General features: G+C 36.8%; 1 long non-coding RNA gene across 1 annotated transcript; it reads right to left on the bottom strand.

Moving 5' to 3' along the window:
* Positions 1–946: 946 nt before the first annotated feature.
* On the bottom strand, positions 947–18,432 carry LOC135228146 (uncharacterized). The gene is made up of 3 exons (XR_010318476.1): positions 18,038–18,432; positions 2,925–3,021; positions 947–2,068 (listed from the first exon to the last, which is right to left on the bottom strand). It is a non-coding gene; the product is annotated as an uncharacterized LOC135228146 (long non-coding RNA).
* Between the last annotated feature and the right edge of the window lie 3,532 nt (positions 18,433–21,964).

Below are 21,964 nucleotides of genomic sequence, written 5' to 3' on the forward strand. Positions count from 1 at the left end.
ATAAACAATTTAGTTATACTAAGTATCAGAGTTTTATTTAGATACTACAGTGCCTATTTTATTGAACAGAGAAATAGTTTTCTATTTTAATGTTTTTACTTTATAAACTTTTCTAAGACACTTGAATAAGAAAAGTATAAAAAACTTTTCTATTTATACCAGGCTATCTGTAGGATTTGTAAGGATTTTCCTTACTGAAAGTAATTATATTTAAATAAACTCATACCAAGATTCTTTTTATCAAATCAGGACATTTGAAAGCAGAACTGATAGGAAACGAGATGAGTTTCATAAAAAGTGACATTAAAAAATTGCAAAAATTATTACAGCTACTTTTTTTGACTACTTAACTAGGTCTCAGACACTGGTCAAATTACAAATAATTTCATTTTATCCTTACCCTAAGAATAAATACTATTAATCATATTTTACAGATGATATTTATAAAGCATAATGCATTTTAGTGACATTCATTATTTATTTTCAGAATCATATTATGGAATAAAAAAAAAAAGTTTTCCATTATTTCATGAAGAATCTGAGAGACATTTAGTCAGATCCATTTGCCCACAATTGCAGCTCTCCAAAAGGAGGTCTTTGCGCTAACATTTTACATTGTTATTTTCATGAAAGTGAAAATGATCTGAAAGCTGATATCCTGGTGAACAAATAGTTTCCTGGCCCTGTTCATTGTATTAATTTTAGTGTCAACTCAACTTCTGGTTCTAATTCCCAAAACACATAAATTTTATTTTTTCTTGAATCTGATAACTATATACCCAATGGCCATCCAGTCAATTCCGACTTATATGGGCCCTACAGGACAGAGTAGAACTTCTCCACAGGGTTTTCAAAGCTGTAATCTTGGGAAACATTTCTTTTTACTATTAACGTTAATTTCGCATCTAGTCCATTAGAATATATCTATCCAATAAGTATGCTCCACTTGGTGCAGTGGATCTTGATGGAAACAAGTTTAAATTAGAATGCGTGGGAAATCTCTTGCCTTCTTTTTAACAGGATGTAAATACTTTCGAAAAGATATAAGACAACCAAAACATTTATTTCAATCCATTATAATACAGTAAACAAATATCTAGTATCCTCTGTTTGTCTCCCATGAAGCTGGATTAGTTCCCAGTATGGCAAGTAAAAAAAAGATCCACAAGACTTGTCCAGTCAGCCTATTTCCTACTGGAGTTTGGATGGAGTGGAGGAAATTAGGGGATGGAGACACTGACATTAAACTATGACAAAATGTGATAATATACTCAGAGATATTGACATGGAATTTTAAAAGGTGTCATAAAATATACAGACACAGAAAGGATTAATTTTTCTTGGAGTGGGCATAGGAAGTCATCTAGGGATAGATGCTATTTGAATTGGCCTTTGAATAATTAAGCCACTGAAAGTTGGGAATAAAAGTTGACATGTGACAATACACATGTCAGCAGCCACTAATGTGTTTGGCAGAAAAGTCAGGCCCAAAAAACAACAATGATATACCCTCCCTGGAAATGCCTGTGAAGATCCTACATTGGACCTATGCATGTTATAGCACGGGCTGTCAGTCCTGCCCACTTCCCCTTGGCACTCACCTTCACGTGCACAGCCACAGCTCTGCTGCACACACCTGGACTCTGCCAGAAAGCTTTCTCTAGGCTCAGGAGCATAACATGCCTACAAGCAGGGCAAGCTGAAAGTATTGAGACTTGGTCACAGGAAGAACCCTAAACCCTGAGCCATGTTCCACACAGCGTCTCTGGTAGGTTGAAGCTCAGTTGACCACAGTAGTAACCTACTCATTAATGCATTCCATATATTGACTTCCTTTTCTTTTCTTTGCCAACTCCCTGTACCCCTACCAATGTTTCCTTTGATCACCTTCTGTTCGTGTTAGCAATTACTATATAACAAATTACCCCAAAACATAGTGGTTTAAACCAACAATAATTTTATTTTGCTCACAATTTTGTAGATCAAGAATCCTGCAGGAAGAGTGGCATCTGAGGTCTTAAAAGCTAGCAAGCTGCCATCTAAGTTGCATCAATTGGTCTCAACCCACCTAGAACAAAGGAGAATGAAGAACACCAAAAACACAGTGTAATTATGAGCCCAAGAGACAGAAAGGGCCACATGAACCAGAGACTACATTAGCCTAAGACCAGAAGAACTAGATGGTGCCCGGTTTCAACCGATGACTGTTCTGAGAACACAACAGAGAACCTCTGAGGGAGCAGGAGAGTAGTGGGATGCAGACCCCGAATTCTCGTAAAAAGACCGGACTTAATGGTCTGACTGAGACTAGAAGGATCCTGGTAGTCATGGTCTTCAGACCTTCTGTTAGCCCACGACAGGAACCATTCCCAAAGCCAACTCTTCAGACAGGGATTGGACTGGACTATGGGATAGAAAATGATACTGGTGAACAGTGAGCTTCCTGGATCAAGTAGACACAAGAGACTACATTGATATCTCCTGTCTGGAGGGGAGATGGGAGGGCAGAGGGGGGTCAGGAGCTGGCTGAATAGACTAGAAAAGAAAGAGTGGAGGGAACAAGTGTACTGTCTCATTAGGGGGAGAGCAATTAGGACTATATAGCAAGGCTTGTATAATTTTGTTTTTTAATGAGAGACTGACTTGATTTGTAAATTTTCACTTAAAGCACAATAACAATTAAAAAAAAAAAAAAAAGAATCCTCCAGGACCTCGTTGGGTGATTCTTATGCATTAACTGAGGTCACTCAACAGTGAAGTTAGTTGATGGATTGGTTGGTCTATAAGGTCCAGGATGGTTTCACTTGCATGTCCAATACCTTGGCAGGGATGGCTGGAAAGTTTGACTCAGCTAGGACAAACAACCTAAGTGCCTACATTTATCCTCTCCAACATGTTGGTCTCAGGGTTTTCAGAATTCTTACGTGACAATGCAGGGTTCCCGAGGGACTGTTCCAAGAGACATCAACTGGAGGCTGTGATTCCTTAAGGCTGGGTTCAGAGACTTGCAAAGAATGATACCTGTATTATTGGGTTGACACAGAGACCACAGTGATTCAATGGAATGGAACACAGAACTGACCTACAAATGAGAAAAGGAGTAAAGGGTCTTGATCAGCTTCTATGGCAACCTAACCTAAGGCATAGGTTTTCAGATTATACACTGCAAAATGGCACAGTATCTCAGAATTTGCCATTCACATAATAGACATACACTGACTTATTTGAAAGCATGTGGATAGGCATGGAAAGTCCATGGGTGGTGCAAATGGTTTGTGCTGGGCTACTAATCAAAAGGTTGGTGGTTTGAACCCACAGGGCAGTGCCGTGGAAGCAAGGCCTGGTGATCCACTTCCATAAAGATTACAGCCAAGAAAATCCTATGAGGCAGTTCTACTCTGTAACATGTGGGGTCACCATGAGTCAGAATCAACTCAATAGCAATGGGTTTGATTTGGGGGCAGGCACAGAGCTAGAAATTCCAGGCCTCCCTGATGAATCCTGCTCAGTGAGGGAGATCCCACTCCTACTTAATCCCACACTGACACTTGGACCATATTTACACTGAGGAGAGCATGCACACCAGCTTACTAGTATACCCATGTTCATGCCAGTGCTTTGCCCCAACCATGTGCTGGGCATCTTCCCACTCCTACCTCAGCTCTGAAGCTGACATTGTTGCCTCATCTTGGGGGAGGCTCCTTGGCACTGTCTACGATTGCTATTGATGTGGGTGATCTGGGGCATGTGGAAGCAGACAAGAGGGTTGGGATGTGTGCACAAAGCTTGTCTAGGTAGAGCTCAGCTGAGTATGGTTGTTCAAGGGTACAGTAATATATTAACTTAACATTCTCTTCTCTTTCTTCCTCTTGTGTTTTTACATGAAGAAAGGTTGATTTTTTTCAAATTTACACAAAAGGACTTCATCGCTGGCAAAGACTCTCACACTATATCACATTAGGGGTATTTTCTATTTTACAGTAGTGAAAGTTGTCAATAGTTTCAGGCTAGATTCCTGAGGACCTAGAAATTCCATATTCTGTTTCTAGTTTATTTGCTAAATAAGTGACCTTAGCAAGAAATAAGCCTCATGAGATTGTTTCTTTTAACTGATACGTTGCAGTAATAATCCTTCGCAACCTACTTCACAGGGTTGCCGGAAGGATAAAATTGATCAGCAGATAGATGCAGAATTGATGGGAAAACCAAAATGCACCAAAGTGTTGGTTAAATGTCTAAGTTCCTTAGGAGCAGAGATCGTTACTATACATACCTGAGTCATATTAAACGTGCTGTATTTATTAAAATATTTAAAAGCATTGGCATTAGTATTGCAAAAATTTAATAACAGTTTGTAACTTTATACAGAAAAAGATGCACTGACATTTTGTGACTGATTTATTTCACTCAATGCAAGATTTTCAAGGTTCGTCCATGTTGTAGCATGTATTTGCAGAAATGATGAACATGATCAATGTCACAGAACTATACATGTAAAAACTGTTGAACTAGAAAATGTTTTGTTATATGCATATATTCATATATCACAATAAAGAAAAAAAGTTTATTTACAAAAAAAAAGATGATTTGATCGAGCAGAATTAGAACCAGTAATCACCCTTTAACAAAAAGTAGATTTTACTGTAAATTTTTCCAAACTCATTGAGTTCAGAGAAATTACAACATAAATAACATTTAAAACACAAAGAACCTTTTCCAAGACCCTCTGCATTTCTCAGAAGGAAAGTTTTGGTTGTACTGGAAAGAGCAAAGAATGAGGACAGAGAATTTTTCTGTGAACCAGATGGATGATTTTTTAGCTCTTAGGAAATATTGTAACCAGCTACTACAAAAGGCTCTGGCTGAGATGTTTAAAGGTGAGCAGTTCCAGCCTTCAACCAGGCAGTCTGGGGGATGGGTAAGTCGCTGTGAAAAAGAACACGGAGTCATGTGGTCCAACTGTAAAATAGAAAAATTGCATGTCATTATTTTACAAGCAGAGTGCGATGACAATGTGAAAGGAAGAACTAATGATGATGCACTCAGCTTGTTAGAGGCTTTTCCTTCTGGGGAGCTCAAGGTTACAAGTGCTACTCACTTGAATTTTTCTCTTCCCTCCCCCTAGATACATAATGTTACAATAAACCCTGCACAGAGGGAGTTAATGTTGCAAGGATGTTTCTAAATAATTTCTGTGACCAAAACCGGAGATACGAGCCTGGCAATAATTCTCCCTGACTTCTAGCATCCTGTATTGATTGATTAATTATTCCACCAATGAACTAACAGGTATTGACCTTATCTGGTTGAGTAGCATTTAGCCAAAAGTCAGTAATCTACATTGATCACTTAATGGAACATCAAAGCTCAGCATTCTGACAGGTTTATGTCATTCAACAAAAATCTGGCTATGTTTTGCTGATACCATGACCCTTTGTATCAAGCGGTTTTTTACAGAAAACAAAAAGCCATGGCAAAATTAAATCTTGGAAATAATGCTTTGTGATGGAAAAGGAAGTTCTTCAACTGTTGCAAATAACTTCTACTAAGACCCCATTTAAGGTTTTGTTTGTGTTTTTGCAAACTAAAAAGCAGTTTTATGCATGCTTTTGATACATAATATTCTGCTGAAGCATGAAATTATCAAAATAATGGACCCCGTGATAATTAACATGACAGCAGAGCTGAACAGAGCTTAGCACTGCACAACTCAGAGTCTCTAGGGAAGGGTCCATGTAAAGAGAACCTGCGTGAATGATTCAGAAGCCCATGCTGGGTGCTATCTGGCCCTGGTCATTTTGAACACCAGAATCCTGAGTCTAATATTTCCAATTCTAATATTCAAGCAAAACCCACTCATCCCAATACTTATATCTCTGGCTCCATGACTGGAAGAATTCATCATAAAAACAGAAAATTTATCTATTAATAATACATAAACTCACATTTTACAATGATAATTTTACAACGATAATGCTATACTTTGATATCATAACTACGTAAAGCAAATATAAAAAATACATAATAGATTCTTATAATGATTCCACTTCCTCCTCACTCAGGAATTGATGAGGAACACTTAACCATGGCTCCGGCAATGGTCTCTGGAGTAGTCCTTCTGTGACGCCAAGACTGCTATTGTGCCACAAAACCTGTCTACATTAAAATGCTTACTTCTTGCTTCAGGATTCTTATTTTTGAGCTTTAAATATTGCTCATGCACTTTAGTCAAGTACAATTACTGAGTACTACGCCTATTTTAATTGCTTCCTGGGAAGACTCTGCTTCCTTCCAATATGTTAAGATGGTGGCTTTGTCTATGCAATGCTGTAGCACAAGGCTGTGCTATCTCTGCATCTCTGCTCCTGGAGCTTGCTTTTCCTCTGGATAAGCCACCTTTTAATACCTGCTATGCTGGTAACCTGTGGGCCCATGGTTTAAGATCTATTGGTGGGATGCAGCTATTCCTGCTCGGTGTCTTACTTAAATTGCTTCCCCTATTTTGATTCCGCACTGCAGTGCCCAATATGCCTTATATACACTCCACGTTTGAAGGCAAGCTATGCACTGTGGCTTCCCTACCATTTGATAAGCTTGGTGTATGTCCATGAGTGGCTTATAAAGTAAAACTGAAATTTCCCTTTACGAATTATCCATTTTAGTAAATGTTAAATACTTTTCACAACTTATCTATTAATGACTGTCTATAGTAAAAATGGGCAACCCTGGTGGCGTAGTGGTTAAGTGCTACGGCTCTTAACTAAGAGGTCCGCATGTTCGACTCCTCCAGGCTCTCCTTGGAAACTCTAGGGGCCAGTTCTACTCTGTCCTATAGGGTCGCTATCAGAATTGACTCCAGGGCAGTGGGTGGGATAGTAAAAATGATAAACAAATTTCAGTCTGGGTTCTAATTCTTCCACTCAGTTATTAGCCGTGTGACCTTGGGTAAATTAACTGGCATCAGTTTCCCTATTTGCAAAATATGTATATTGGCCTAGCTGAAACTGAAGATCTTTTCCATTGCTTACTTTCTATTATACTTGACTCAATATTTATCAATAATTTATTTCAGAATATGCTGACAGGAAAATCCACAACAAAGAAATGTAATATGTTACAGTAGTTTCCTTCCAAGCTAAAATGAGATTGCAAAAGGCATGAAATATGAAAGATAACCTATTCTAACCTTAAATGACCACATAGAATGATTTAATTGGTTACTAAACAATATTCCAACCTTTTTGAAGTGAAAGGTGATTTCATTAAAAAATCAGACTTAACAGGAAATACTCTTAACAGGTGTCACACCATGGGAGAAAATGAGCCCTAAAATATTTAGGGACAATTGAAGAGGGAAGCACTTAGACATTGACCTGGGCCTTCGGTGCCTTTGTGGCTCACAGACTATGCCAAGGTTTGAAGAATTATTGAAAATCTTAAATCGATAGTTTTCACATACTACTTATTTTCTCTCAAAACATGAAATGATTAAATTAGAGCAAAGTGGATGATTAAAAAGTCATGTTTTGTTATAATTGTGCAGAGTGTATGATATATTTTGTCTAAAAATGGCTTTCATTGTTAGCTCAGGTATACATCTTAATACTCAGTATTTACTGGCTTTTTAATCAGTTGTGTTTTATTTTGTTTTCATTTTGTCTACACTGGATAATTCTGTCTCCTTACATATTGTTCTCCATAATTTAAACTAGCTCATTGAATTTTCATTAATACTTTTTTATTTTCATAATATATGAAGAGTTTTGTATGCTAGGTAGAAGATGCATCTTCCTCTGGAAGAAATAAAGATGAGATTGACTTTTCTAAAAGCATTAATAATTGAATCTCACAATTTGAAGAGGAATTACACATACCTTTTTTGGTAAAACTGGCTACCAGAATAAACAGCCATACAACTGGCCAGACTTTATTCCAGGCAGCTTGAGAAGCTAGTGTTAAAATAAGGCAAACTCATACAAATTGTTAAATTTCTAGAATCTCAAGTCATTGAAGAAAATGAACAACTGGGAAGCTAAATATATGAAGTCCAATAAATAAAATGCAAACCTCTGACTAACACAGATGCATTACTTTACTGCAGTGCAGTCATTCTCAAACATTTTGATCCCAGGACCCTTTTACACTCTTAAAAATTATCGAGGAGCTCAAAAAGTGTGGTTTAAGTGGATTCTATCAATTTATATTTACCATATTAAAAATTAAAACTCAAACCTTTTATCTATGCATTATTTCTTTTTATATGACAATAACAAACACATTACATGTAACACAGCATAGTTTTAAGAAAAATAGCTTTTTTATGGAAAAAATTAAGAAGGATGGCATTATCTCATATTTTTTTTCAAATTCCTTTAATATCTGCCTTAATTGAACAAAGATAGTTGGATTCTCACATCTGTTTCCACATATAATTAGTTGCAATATGTTATTTTGGATGAAACCTTTAAGAACTGCAGAAAATTGATCATCCTCATTCTAGACAAATGTACACACAAACACAATTTTGCATGAAGTTTCAGGGGCTCATGGACAACCAGAAGGCTGTCCACGGATGCTGAAACATACTTAATGAGCCCTCTTTAATGATGGTGTCTAGCTTTAGAGCCATAGGTTTTATCAGCCATCACAAAAGTTGGAGAAGCCTAAAAGTACTTATTTTCAAATGTAATATTCCAGAGCATAGATATCATGTATGTTATATACAATGTCATAAATAATTAGAAAGAAAAGAATTTAAGTAATAATAATTATGGGTTTCAAACTGAAGTTTAGAAGAGTGATTTGACAGAAAAAAAAATAAATAAACTAGCCTGCCCCTTCAATTTCCACCCTACTAAAAAAACTAAAAAAAAGAATTTATAAAGAATGCATATATTTAGAGGTGTTTGACCTTAAATGACCTGGTTAGATGCTCATTTTCTGGTGATTTTAGCACTTTTCCCCACCATACTTATAGACAAGGAGAAGAAATAAACATTTTCTCCATTTTAGCCTACTGCTGTCATTGGATGAACTCAAGACAGTAGCTTATTTAATACTTAGCCTAAAGTAACAAGTTTCATAAGTATACACAGAAGAGTAGCCAGGATGATGCTATATACACCTAGATCCAGTAAAATTGTACCATCAACATCTGAACTTTTTGAAAAACTATCAGTTTGGCACTATTTTTACTCTTACAAATAGACACACATACAACTTAATAGATGCATTATCCAGGAAAAGTGAAAGTAGCCTTTTAGTACCTTGTTGCACATAAACTGGGCTTTATGTACAGAAATTTATTTTACATGGATAATAAACCTAACGTAAAATGGTTATTTCTGGCAGCTAATTTGCCTTTAGAGTTTATAGAGGTGCCTTCTTCATAATGGTACCTTCTGATTCTGTTTCCCTCAGTTCAGCAATCAGTGTCAATTACTGCTGGTTTCCATAGAAACAAGACTACTAACAATTTAAAAATCTTCATTCATAGACTAGTTTTACAAAAAGTGCAGAGTTTGGAATGGGTGCTTACAAAAGACATAATGCTGGAAACAGATGCCAATAAATTTAACCCCCTCGAATGATGTTTGAAGTTTTGTGTATAGTATTCATTAATAATAGACCTGCATATTTAAACACAGTGATCTATAGTTCAAACACTAGGAGGGGATTAAGTGACCTCCCTTAAAGGAAGTCAAAGGAATTGTATAATTTGGAAGCAGCTGTTGAGCAGTAATGAAACCTGAGTCATAATATGCTAACTACATTTGTCAGGAACTTATTGTTCTTAACAATGCTCAGAAAAATTCAGATTTTCTTTAAAATACATTTTTAAAATATTGTAAAAATAAAAATATGTTTTAAAATATGGGTCACTTAGACTTTCTGCACTTCTCCAAAAATTAAGGAGAGGGAAAGGCTAATAAGGCTAAATTAATATTAATCTCATGGCTTTCAACTGCTTTCATGTCAAAAGCAGCGATGTCAATTGTTCGTCCATAGATAAAGAATTGCTCATCATGTTGTCTGGAACTTTCTGTATTAATATAAATTTAATGTGTGAAACTTTTTAGTAGCACTTGCTTTATGCGTGCTATGGTTGTACATGAGATAATACATTCATATTCTATTTATTAAAAACCAAACCAAACCCATTGATGTTGAGTCAATTTCCTTTCATAGAGACCCTATAGGACAGAGTAGAGCTGCCCTATAGAGTTTCCAAGGAGTGGCTAGTAGATATGAACTGCCAACCTTTTGGTTAGTAGCCAAGCTCTTAACCACTGTGCCATCAAGGCTCCATTCTATCTATCTATAAAAAAAAAAAAAAAAAAACTTTTTTTTATAGTATTTATTAATTAAAATACAACAACAGAAATCATAGTTTCACCAATAAATGTGTCTCATTAGAGTTAGAATCCTTTTTTAGCTCTATAACTTCCTTCCAACCATTTGCCAGGTTTTAATTTTGTTTCGTTAGCATTGGTTCACACTTTTGAGATTATCACTACAGTATTAGGTTTTCGTATCATCTCTCATGTTAATACAAGGTAACCACAGAGCTCTAAACCTCATCTCAAACTGTGTAAGACCTTCAGGGATAACATATTACCTAGTCTTCAGGAGCAACTAGAAGGGCGAAAGAGCATTAGTTTTCTGACACTTGGAAATCAGGAATTTATACTATATATTTTTTGACCTGGGTAACAGTAAAGCATCATATTCTTCATGCCAGTTTCTTATGTACATGGTGTCAGTCACATCTCCCATTTTAGAATCAAACCTGCTGGGGTTCCTCTGGTGAGATAGTGCCTCACACTTTCTTGCTGACTATAATTTATAGTCATCAAAGGTGCTGTATCTGTGACACTAAGTTAAATCAAACTTCCCTTACTTAGAGCAGATTATGTCTCTGTTTGTAAGTTTGATCTTAAGCATAGTGTTGGCATTGTTGTCATGTGCCTCAGTGGGGTTATTTGTCCCACATGTGTTAACATCAGAGTTTGTCATAGATTGAGCTCACTGTTATCTAGCATTTCAAAGGCAGGTTAAAAAAAAAAAAAAAAAAAACAGCAGAGCCCAGCTGAAATATTTCCTTTCAATGCAGCCAAGCTGTAGGCATAAAACACAATACTAAAATATACAATGGAACAAAGTAAAAGGCCTTTATAACATATCCTTGCCATGCCACAGCAAGTATTTCATAACATCAGCTACTGTTTTTCTCAATTGACATCATATAGGTCTCAGTTAATGGAAAGAGACATGGAGCATATTGCATCAAATAGATGCTGAACAGGAAGCAGAAAATGGATCACAAATCCCGGCCCCCTAGCTAAAGCAGTCAGAGCTCTGAATAGCGAAAGGACTAATGTGCTTTAGTTGTTCTCCCTCCAGCCATAAGCCCAAGAGCGGTATTAAAAATATATTCTTTTCTAGGCTGCTCACCAACCCGCCACCCACCCCACCCCACCGTGAAAGCCAGTCAGCAAGGATCAAAAATACTTCCTTTTAAATGAATCATGGCAATCCAATAAAGATGCAACACACAGATTACGTTCAAATCAATGACAGAACCATAGCCGGTATCAGCAGGCCTCAAGGAACAAAAATTGCTCACAGTTAGGGGGTATCCGTCCGATAATGAATTATGGGGCTAAACACAGAGCACACACAGAGCTCCGGGCAAAAGCCATCATTCTTCTACTGTTCTGGCTTCTCTAAGTAACTTTGGGATGTTGCTATATTGTCTATACTTTATCCTCCCAGATGGGCCATGACGGCTTAGCTTAGCTCTCCAAAGGAGGACTTCCATGACACGGTTAAACCCAGGAAACACAGGCAGACAACTGTAGTGCTAATATCTAGATTTAACGGTAATGCTTAAAATAAGTAGAGGACAAGATTGATTTAAAAGAATTAATTACTATACATGACCACTAGGAACACAGCAATAAAGAACACAGAGAAGGTTCTTTAATGTTCAGAGCACTTGTCAACAGCTACCTGTTTATTGTTTCGTAATTGCTGCTCATTTCAAATATATGAGGGAGAAAGAAATTTTTCTATTTGAAAACCAAAGGGATAAACAGGGTTGTATTTTTATTTATTATTTTTTCTTCTTATTGCTACTCGTCTACAACACTTTTTCATTCTTTTCAAATATTTAATAGCATCAACCAATATATAGCCTTCTCTGTTGTTGTTATAGGTCTCTTCCCTGACACTTGCTGTGATTCATTTCATATAATTCTCAGAGTTAACTTTAATATTGGCATGACAAGAATAAAAATGATGATACTAGGTTTGTTATAGTAACACTGAGAGGAAAAGATGATGAAGTATCAGTCACCAACAAAGGCACGATACATTTCAGAGGACCAGGGTTTTCATTCCAGTGGTACCCTATGTAGGTATAAGGCATTAGACAAGTCATTTATCCTCCCAGAACTTTAGTTTCTTCATCTGCCTCACCTTTTCCTGCTATAAATCTTAGAATGTGTCTTGAGCTAAGAGAAAGCGATTCTAAGTCTCTCACGTTTAGTCAGAAGAAAGTTCACAGCCTTCGGACCCTTTCAAGAGCATCTCACATGCTTTATGGAGATTTGATAACAGTTGATCTGCCATGGTCTATTTTTCCATTTTCATATCACACAAATTATATTAATATGAGCTATCTTATTCAATCCATTAGCTGCTAATAGCCTTCTTTATGATTAGCCCAAAGGTCTAAAATAATAACTAATAATCAGTTGCTTATTAGAAAACTACCCACTTCTGTGTATACTCCTACTTTCTCTAAATTCAACAGCCCATTGTGTTTCATGTTCATGATCCCAGGGTTTACTGATCTCTGTGTGCTGTTAGGGCACATGGCACAGTTATCCTCTCTGGGAGGAGAGAATCAATTTATTCTAAATAAAAGGACTTATCAGATCTAGACAGATGTTTAAAACACCTGTAAGATAATGTGGATTCACAGCAGTATAAAATAGCAAGCAAATTTGCCTCTCTTGAAATGATAAATTACTGTATTTCATGGACCAGATCTCTCCTTATCTGATTTAAAAAAAAAAGGGGGGGGGATAAATATATCTCCATAAATCTGAAGGAAACTCAGGAGTCACCATCTACCTAATTGAATCAGAGATTATGTGATTCAAAGAGATAAGAACACATTAGACAAATGAGGATATTTTACATTGCAAAAGTGGGTATAAAATTCACCTTGGAAGACTACAAGGTGAAACAGAAATACACAAAACAGATGAAGTACGAAAATTGGAGTGTAATCACCGGAAGCTATCTCCATTTATGAACAAAACCCTATTTGAAATCTCAATTTTACTTTTACAAATACTCTGACCAGTTTTTGATAATTTTCTTGTTCATTTATTTGGTGAGTACCCAGTTCCTTGCAGCTATAGTGAAGTCCTTTGTCAGGAAATTTTCCTTCTGAAGTTCATGACCCTAGTGTTTCCATTATCAATTATCAATATTCCATGGCTTCTGTTTTCACCTTTTTAGAGAGAAAAAAAAATCCACTTTAAGCTGCACATTTCTTTTCCAATACCTGCTGTCAGCATTTAGCTTGCTTCCTGTCTCAGTCTTCTCTCCTCTTGGGGCTCTTCTACCTTCTGACTAAAACCAACTTAAGAAGACCTTGGTTTTACTAGAGAAGCAAAGAATGAGTTTCCAATTGATTTTCATGAATAATGACACTAATTCCATTTGGAATCAGGGACCCTTGACACAGTGTCTTGAGATAAAAAAACAAAATCTGTCTTTGGGAGGAGAGTGGTAGATAATTGGTTCATATACTATCATATCTAGGGACCTTTCAAAACAAAAACAATGTCCTTTTTCTGAGATGGCTTAAGTGAATACTACATGAAATCAGTGCAACCTTTTCAGTTTGTGATTATATTCATATATTTCTTCATATTAAGGTAAGTGAATAAATGAAAATAAAAAAATAACAAGGAAAGGAAATACAGGTCTGAACAAGCTAAGACATATACTGTATACTGGAAAGGGGAATTACCTCAGAATAGTCAGAGAAGGCTTTTGAAAACATGAGATCAAAATTCTCCAAGGGCTTCCTGTCATGTTTGTAATAAAATCCAAACTTCTTGTTATGATCTACAAGGCCCTACATTATCTGGCCCTTAACAATATACAACCTCACATTTCACCACTCTCTCCAACCCATGACCCAGCTTCCCCAATGCTTCCACTTGAACTTGTAATTCTCTCTGTTTCTTGAATAAGCCAGACGTATTTCCATTTTAGAACTTCATCACTTGCTGTTCTCTTCCAAAATCTACATAAGGTTCATTCCTCTGCTTCTGCGGGTATATGACCTCCTCAGAGACACCTTCCTTGATCCTTCTATAAAAATAGAACACCTTCTCTTACTAGTAATCTCTAATCCCTCTTATGCTTTTTTTTTTTTTTCCATAACACTGTTAAAAATAGTGGAAACCCTGGTGGCGTAGTGGTTAAGTGCTATGGCTGCCAACTGAAAGGTCGGCAGTTCAGATCTACCAGGCACTCCTTGGAAGCCCTATGGGGTGGTTCTACTCTGTCCTATAGGATTGCTATGAGTCAGAATCAGCTCAATGACAATGGATTTGTTTGGTTTGTTGACAATAGTGTCTAGCATATAATGGATGATCAAAAAATATTTGTTAAACCAATGAATAGAACAAGTTTATTTAAAGAATTAAGTAATATATGAAGAATGCTTAATACAGTGCCAGCTATGTAGTTGGTGCTCAAAATTATTAGTTTGTGCTCAAAATTATCTTCTCCTACCAATACGACTTACTATATCTATTTTGTTCATTAATTACCAGCTTCCTAAGAGAAATGACCATGTCATTTTGGCTTACTTGTCTATTATCGGCACCTAAGGCAATTCCTGGCTCGTAAGAAGTGCCCATGATATCTTTTTCTTTGAATGGATGGAACAAAGAATATTATACATTAGACGAATTAATACCATTGCTTAAAAACAAAAACTGGCAATGAAGATCTGAATTACACTCCCAGCTCAATCACCAAATGCATAAAGTTAGAAAAGCATTTAATTTCTCTTCATTGGATTATATTATTAAGAACCTGCTAAACACAAAACTTGATGCCAAATGCAGTAGAAGAAGCAAAGATAAACAACAATAGATGCAGCCCTCATGAAGTTCAACACAGAGCCAAGAATAATTTGGCTGGGGTGGAATTGAGGGAGTGCAGTTAGACAAAGATATCTCAATTTTAAATTTGGGTAACTTGGAAAATAGTGCATCGGTAACTGAAAAAAGCAAAAAAAAAAAAAAAAACCCAAAAAACAAAAAAGTGAAGTTATGATTGATTTTAGAGGATAAAGAAGGGGACAAAAGGAGGATGTGGAGGTGAAAGAAGCAGGAAGACGATGGCTTTAGACATTGACATATTGATTTTGAGATCATGACTTACCATCCATATAGAAATCAGGAAGTTATTTAGTTGTTTAGAAACAGAGAGTTAAGATTCAGAAGTATCAGGGGTAGGATTTGAGAATTGAAACTATAAGAGAAAGCATACATAATTGAAGGAGTATACATATGAATTTTAAAAACAGAACCTACAACCCACCTATAAAATTTTTGGGTTTTTTGTTTGTTTTCTTTTTCTTTTTTTGGCAATGAAACCACAATAACGACTAACATTACATAGTACTTAAAGCGAAAGAGTTTTATGAACTCTGAACAACAACCTCTGCAATAGGCCAAAGAGATATTTCATTCCTATTTTACAGATATAAAAACTATGTCTCTTCTAGAGATCCAGGAAATTACCTAATTTGTTAATCGCCACTGTTTCCTGAAGATCACAAATCTTCCACACTTACAGAGGCTTTTCATCAGTGAGTCTTTTCCACACCAGCTAGTATGTATGCTGTCTACAAATATGCCAACTATAGAACACACCTAATCTACATGCATATGTTCTTCTGAGTATCATTTATATGTAAAAAATGTAAATAGTTAAAATATGCCAATTAAAAAAAATAGTTGCTGTTGAGTCATTTCTGACCCGTAGTGGTGGTGGTGGTAGGTGCTGTTGAGTCAGCTCCCATGCATAGCGGCCCTATGGTCCTGTACCATCCTCACAATCTTTATGCTTGAACCCATCATTGCAGCCACTGTGTCAATCCGTCTTGTTGAAGGTCTTCTCTTTCACTGGCCTTCTACTTTACCATGATGTCCTTCTCCAGGGACTGTTCCCTCCTGACCACATGTCCAAAGTGAGACAAACTCTTGCCATCCTTGCTTCTAAGGGGCATTTGGCTGTACTTCTTACTGTACTTTGTTCATTCTTCTGGAAGTCCATGGTATATGCAATATTCTTCACCAACACCATAATTCAAGGCCTTAATTCTTCTTTGGTCTTCTTTATTCATTGTCCAGCTTTCTCAGGTATTTGAGGCTATTGAAAATACCATGGTTTTCAGTCAGGCGCACCTTAGTCCTCAAAGTGACATCTTTGCTTTTCAACACTTAAAAGAGGTCTTTTGCAGCCAATTTGCCCACTGCAACACGTTGTTTGATTTCCTGGTCACTGTTCCCATGGGCATTGATTGTGAATCCAAGTAAAATGAAATCCTTAACAACTTCAGTATTTTCTCTGTTTATCATCATGTTGATTATCGGTCTAGTTGTGAGGATTTTTGTTTTCTTTATGTTGAGGTTTAATTCATACCTATAGTCTTTGACCATCATCAGTAAGTGCTTCAAGTCCTCTTCACTTTCAGCACGGAAGGTTGTACATCTGCATATTGCAGGTTGTTAATGAGTCCTCCAATCCTGATACTCTGTTCTTCTTCATATAGTCCAGCTTCTCAGATTATTTGCTGAGCATACAGACTGAATAACTATGGTGAAAGGACACAACCCTGATGCACACATTTCCTGACTTTAAACACACAGTATCCCCTTGTTCTGTTTGAATGACTGCCTCTTAGTCTACGTACAGGTAACTCATGAGCACAATTAAGTGTTCTGGAATTCTCATTCTTCACAATGTAATTTTATAGCATATTCTAAAATATATACACTTTTATACAGTATGTTATATCCTCCTATAATATTTAGTTAAAGCCTCCACTTTTGGAATTCAGTGGGCATTAAATATTCAGCTTAGTATTTTCAGTAATCAACTAATGACCAATTGTGTAGCAACTATAGACTGGGCTAGTGCTATTCTACCAAACGACTCCAAAAGAGCTGTTTACTTCTCACTCATGAAAAGTCTGCCAAGGATCTATGGCTTCTCTAGGAAAGCTGTTCTCCATGAAGGACTCAGCGATTCAGGATGCCTCAGTTTTTTGTCCTCATGATCACAAAGTAAGGTCTCCTTATGTGAAGGGAAGAATTGCTGTTTGGGCAGACTAGGAAAAAAAAAAGTTGCCATCAAGTCGATCCTGACTCATAGTGACCCTATAGAAAAGAGTAGAACTGCCCCATAGGGTTTCCAAGGCTGTAATCTTTATGGAAGCAGACTGCCACATCTTTCTCCCATTGAGAAGTTGGCTGGTGGGTTCAAACTGTTGAACTTTCAGTTAGCAGCTGAGTGTTTAACTACTGTGGCCATCAAGGCTTTTAAAATGTTTTGACCCCAAAGTAATACATCTCACTTCTGTTCACAACCTACTTGCCAGGAGTAGTCACCAAACCAAACCAAAATCAAACCCATTGCCATCGAGTTGATTCTGACTCATAGTGACCTTATAGATGGAGTAGAACTGCTCGATAGTGTTTCCAAGGAGCTGCTGGTGGATTTGAACTGCCGACCTTTTGATTGCCAGGCAAGATCTTAACTACTGCACACCAGGGCTCTGAAATAATCATATAAATGCAAATACACAAATAATTTACAGAGTGTAATCCTTCCATATGCCTAGGAAGAGAGAAAAATAGGACAGGAATGAAAACCAAAAATCTCTACCATAGTAATCATGCCTCATATTATTTTGAATTAATCACTATTTTACCCAAATGTGCCAGCCAGTCATCTGAGAATCCAAAAATTTTATTGGGCAATCAGGAAGATGAAGAAATGATGAAGCTGGAATGATGAAGCTGGAAAAATAAATAAGAATAACTTAAAATCTATATATTTTTTCAGAGGTAAATAAAAGATGGCCTTTAATGAAAGAAATACTTAAAGCATTTTTGGATGACTACCAAAGAGGTGACATTAATAAAAATAAAAGCTTCTTGGCAAGCAACAGAATATTGAGCTGTAATGTAAATAGAGGAGAAAGGACTTACAGCATAGATCACATTTAATTTCATTTTTTGTTCATTAATTGTTTCATTAAGATAAATCTACAGTTTTAACAATTTTGGCACAATTATTATTATGTAGCACTAGCAAGAAAAAAAAAAAAAAGCTATCTCCTTTTCGCTATTGTCACCACTAAGTGTACGCAACACATCCACAAAAAATCTTTTAAGCTAGCCAATTTCTAAAACATAAGAAAATACAAAGATAAAATATCATTTTAAAACCTAAAGATACAACCCAAAAGGTAAGAGACCAAATATATGAAGAAAAGTGATGATGATTTATTTTAGGGCACCAAGAAAGAAGTGTTCATGAAGATATCATAACCTACTTAAAGATAAACAGAGGAATTTTAAAACATTTTTTGGTATATGTTATATTTAAAAGCTTGACAAATCAGTTTATAGCTCAATAATGAAATCTAGCTTTTAAAATCTATGTACTGAACTCTTAAATTTGAATCAAGCTGAATCTGCAAAATTATTCCAGAAATGCACACCAAATTTTCCTTCCAATTACAGTAAAAACAAAAAAGTTTGTTATGTGTATCAGCTTTTTCTAGATGTGCGTCAGCTCCAGGAAGTCTTTTCATATTAATCATCCACCCTTAAAAATAAGAATAATTTTCTTATGGAATCAGAATAAATTAAAAATTTAAATTGGTTTTTGTTAAATGCTTGCCAGGTCATTATTACAATCATTTATTTCCAAATAATTCTTCGAAGAATCACAATGAATTATCTGTGTTGGATAAACATGACATAACTTACAAATAATACAAATAACTCACTGGACCTAAATTTAAATATGTCTTTAATTAGCTTGGTACTGATATTTTTCCGTAGGTAAGCAGCTAAACTGCTTCACCCTGACCCACCCCCAAGGGTTCAAGTAAGAAAATTTCTGAAGGTCTGTGAATTTTCTACTCACTCTTAGGCAATCCTACAGTTTCTTTAGGTTGCAAAGAACTCAAAGCAGAATTTAGATGCTTCTGTCCTCTGTAGTAATCACATATCCGAACTTAAGTTATTAAGGCTTCTCGTTTCATGGAGCTAAAAACCTGAAGTGCGAAAGAGAAGCCAGCCTCCCTTCTTCTCTCACCTCCCTGCTTCCATCTCTCCTGCCACTAACTGCTCTTTCGCCCCCTCTAGGATCAAAGAGGAGCCCCAGCGGCACAGTGGTTAAAAGCTCAGCTGCTAACCAAAAGGACAGCAGTTCAAACCCACCAGCTGCTATTCAGAAACCCTATGGAGCAATTCTACTCTGTTCTATAGTGTCAGAATGGACTTAACAGCAATGGATTTTAGGACAAAAGACAGAGAAGCTTGGAAAGTAAGAGGATAAATAGGGCCAGTCTTGCTGGACTTAATTTTTTTTTTTTTCTTTCAAGTTTGGAAGATGTTTACAGCTGTCTTCATTTAATAGGATGCTTTTGAGACTTCTTGGAGGGTTCCTGCTGAAATTACCTTGCACTTCCTTTGACCAAAATGGATGCTTCCACAGATCCTGGTCGTCCAACATACCCAGCCTTCCTCTCTCTGCTGAGACTTTCTTGCCTCTTAGAGGCTGTATTGAGAAGAATTCGTGTTGATTCTTTCCTGGCTTTTTCTGCAGTGTGGGCCATGTCTGCATGGAGAACACTCATGCATCCTTTGACTCAACAAATTCTTGCCATTCTCAACACTAGTACACTGTCCTGACTCTTCCACCAAAGCTATTAAGACAACCCTTCTCTTCCATATGGATTTCCCAGGCAGATTCCTGTGCTCTGTGTCTCCTTCGAAGCCCTCCATAGTGAGCTTGGAATTAGAATGTAACCACCACTCCATCCCTTTCCCAAATTCAAGCAAGGGACTCATAGCACCACGACTGCTCTCCCCAAAGAAATCTACTTACCATTCTCCTTCCTCACAAAATCCTTTGTCTGTCCCCTTTTTAAAAAATCTTTCATCTCCCTACAAATCCAAGAATTATAGAACAGAACCTCTCTTCATCCCTTTGTAAATTCTGCAGAATTGGGTTGAGGGGGTTTGTCACCAACACTTTAGTATCCCGATATCTGTCAAATTCTAATCTTAACTGAAATGAAGCTAGTCCATATTGTGAGTTACAGTAGTAGTTTGGCTACTTTATTGGTAGACAAACAATAAAATTATATGTATGTATATATATAAAATGTTATGATTGTAAAGTGCCATTGAGTTGGTTCCAATTCATAGCAATCCTGTGTACCACAGAACTAAACACTGACCAGTCCTGTGCCATCCTTACAATCGCTGTTATGCTTGAGCCCATTGTTGCAACCATTGTGTCAATCCATCTTGTTGAGAGTCTTCCTCTTTTCTACTGACCCTGTATTTACCAAGCATGATGTCCTTCTCCAGGGATTGATCCCTCCTGAAAACATGTCCAAAGTATGTAAGCCGCAGTCTTCATCTTTGCTTCTAAGAAGTTTTCTGGTTGTAATCCTTCCAAGGCAGATTTGTTCATTCTTTTGGCAGTCCATGGTATATGCAATATTCTTTGCCAATGCCATAATTCAAAGGCATCAGTTCTTACTCTGTCATCCTTATTCATTGTCTAGCTTTCACATTCATACGATACAACTGAAAATACCATGGCTTGGGTCAGGCTCACCTTAGTCTTCAAGGTGACATCTTTGCTTTTCAACACTTTGAAGAGGTACTTTGCAGCAGATTTGCCCAATGCAATGTGTCTTTTGATTTCTTGACTGCTGCTTCCATGGGTGTTGACTGTGGATACAAATAAAATGAAATCCTTGACAACTTCAATCTTTTCTCCATTTATCATGATGTGGCTAATTGGTCCAGTTCTGAGGATGTTTGTTTTCTTTATGTTGAGGTATAATCCATCCTGAAGGCTGTGGTCTTTGATCTTCATTACTAAGTGCTTCAAGTCCTCTTCACTTTCAGCAAGCAAGGTTGTATCATCTGCATAAGGCAGGATGTTAATGAGTCTTCCTCCAATCCTGATTCCCTGTTCTTCTTCATACAGTCCAGCTTCTTGGATTATTTGTTCAGCATACAGATTGATTTTAAACTACTCAGTATCCCCTTGTTCTGTCCGAACAACTTCCTCTTGATCTATGTACAGGTTCCTCAGGAGCACAAATAAGTGTTCTGGAGTTCCCATTCTTCACAATATTATCCATAATTTGTTATGATCCACACAGTCAAATGCCTTTGCATAGTCAAGAAAACACAGGTAAACATCCTTCTGGTATTCTCTGCTTTCAGCCAGGATCCATCTGACATTAGCAATGACATCCCTGGTTCCACATCCTCTTCTGAATCCTGCCTGAATTTCTGGTAGTTCCTTGTGTATATATTGATGCAGCCACTTTTGAATGACCTTCAGCAAAATTTTGCTTGCATGTGATATTAATGGTATCATATTGTTCGATAATTTCAGCATTCAGTTGGATCACTTTCTTTAGGAATAAGAATAAATATGGATCTCTTCCAGTTGGTTGGCCAGGTAGCTGTCTTCCAAATTTCTTGGCATAGAAGAGTGAGAGCTTTTAGTGCTGCATCTGTTTGTTGAAACATCTCAACTGATATTCTGTCAATTCCTGGAGCCTTGTTTTTTGCCAATGCCTTAGCGCAGCTTG

The sequence above is a fragment of the Loxodonta africana genome, chromosome 2 (genome assembly GCF_030014295.1).
Source record: "Loxodonta africana isolate mLoxAfr1 chromosome 2, mLoxAfr1.hap2, whole genome shotgun sequence".
In the NCBI taxonomy this organism is placed as follows: domain Eukaryota; kingdom Metazoa; phylum Chordata; class Mammalia; order Proboscidea; family Elephantidae; genus Loxodonta; species Loxodonta africana.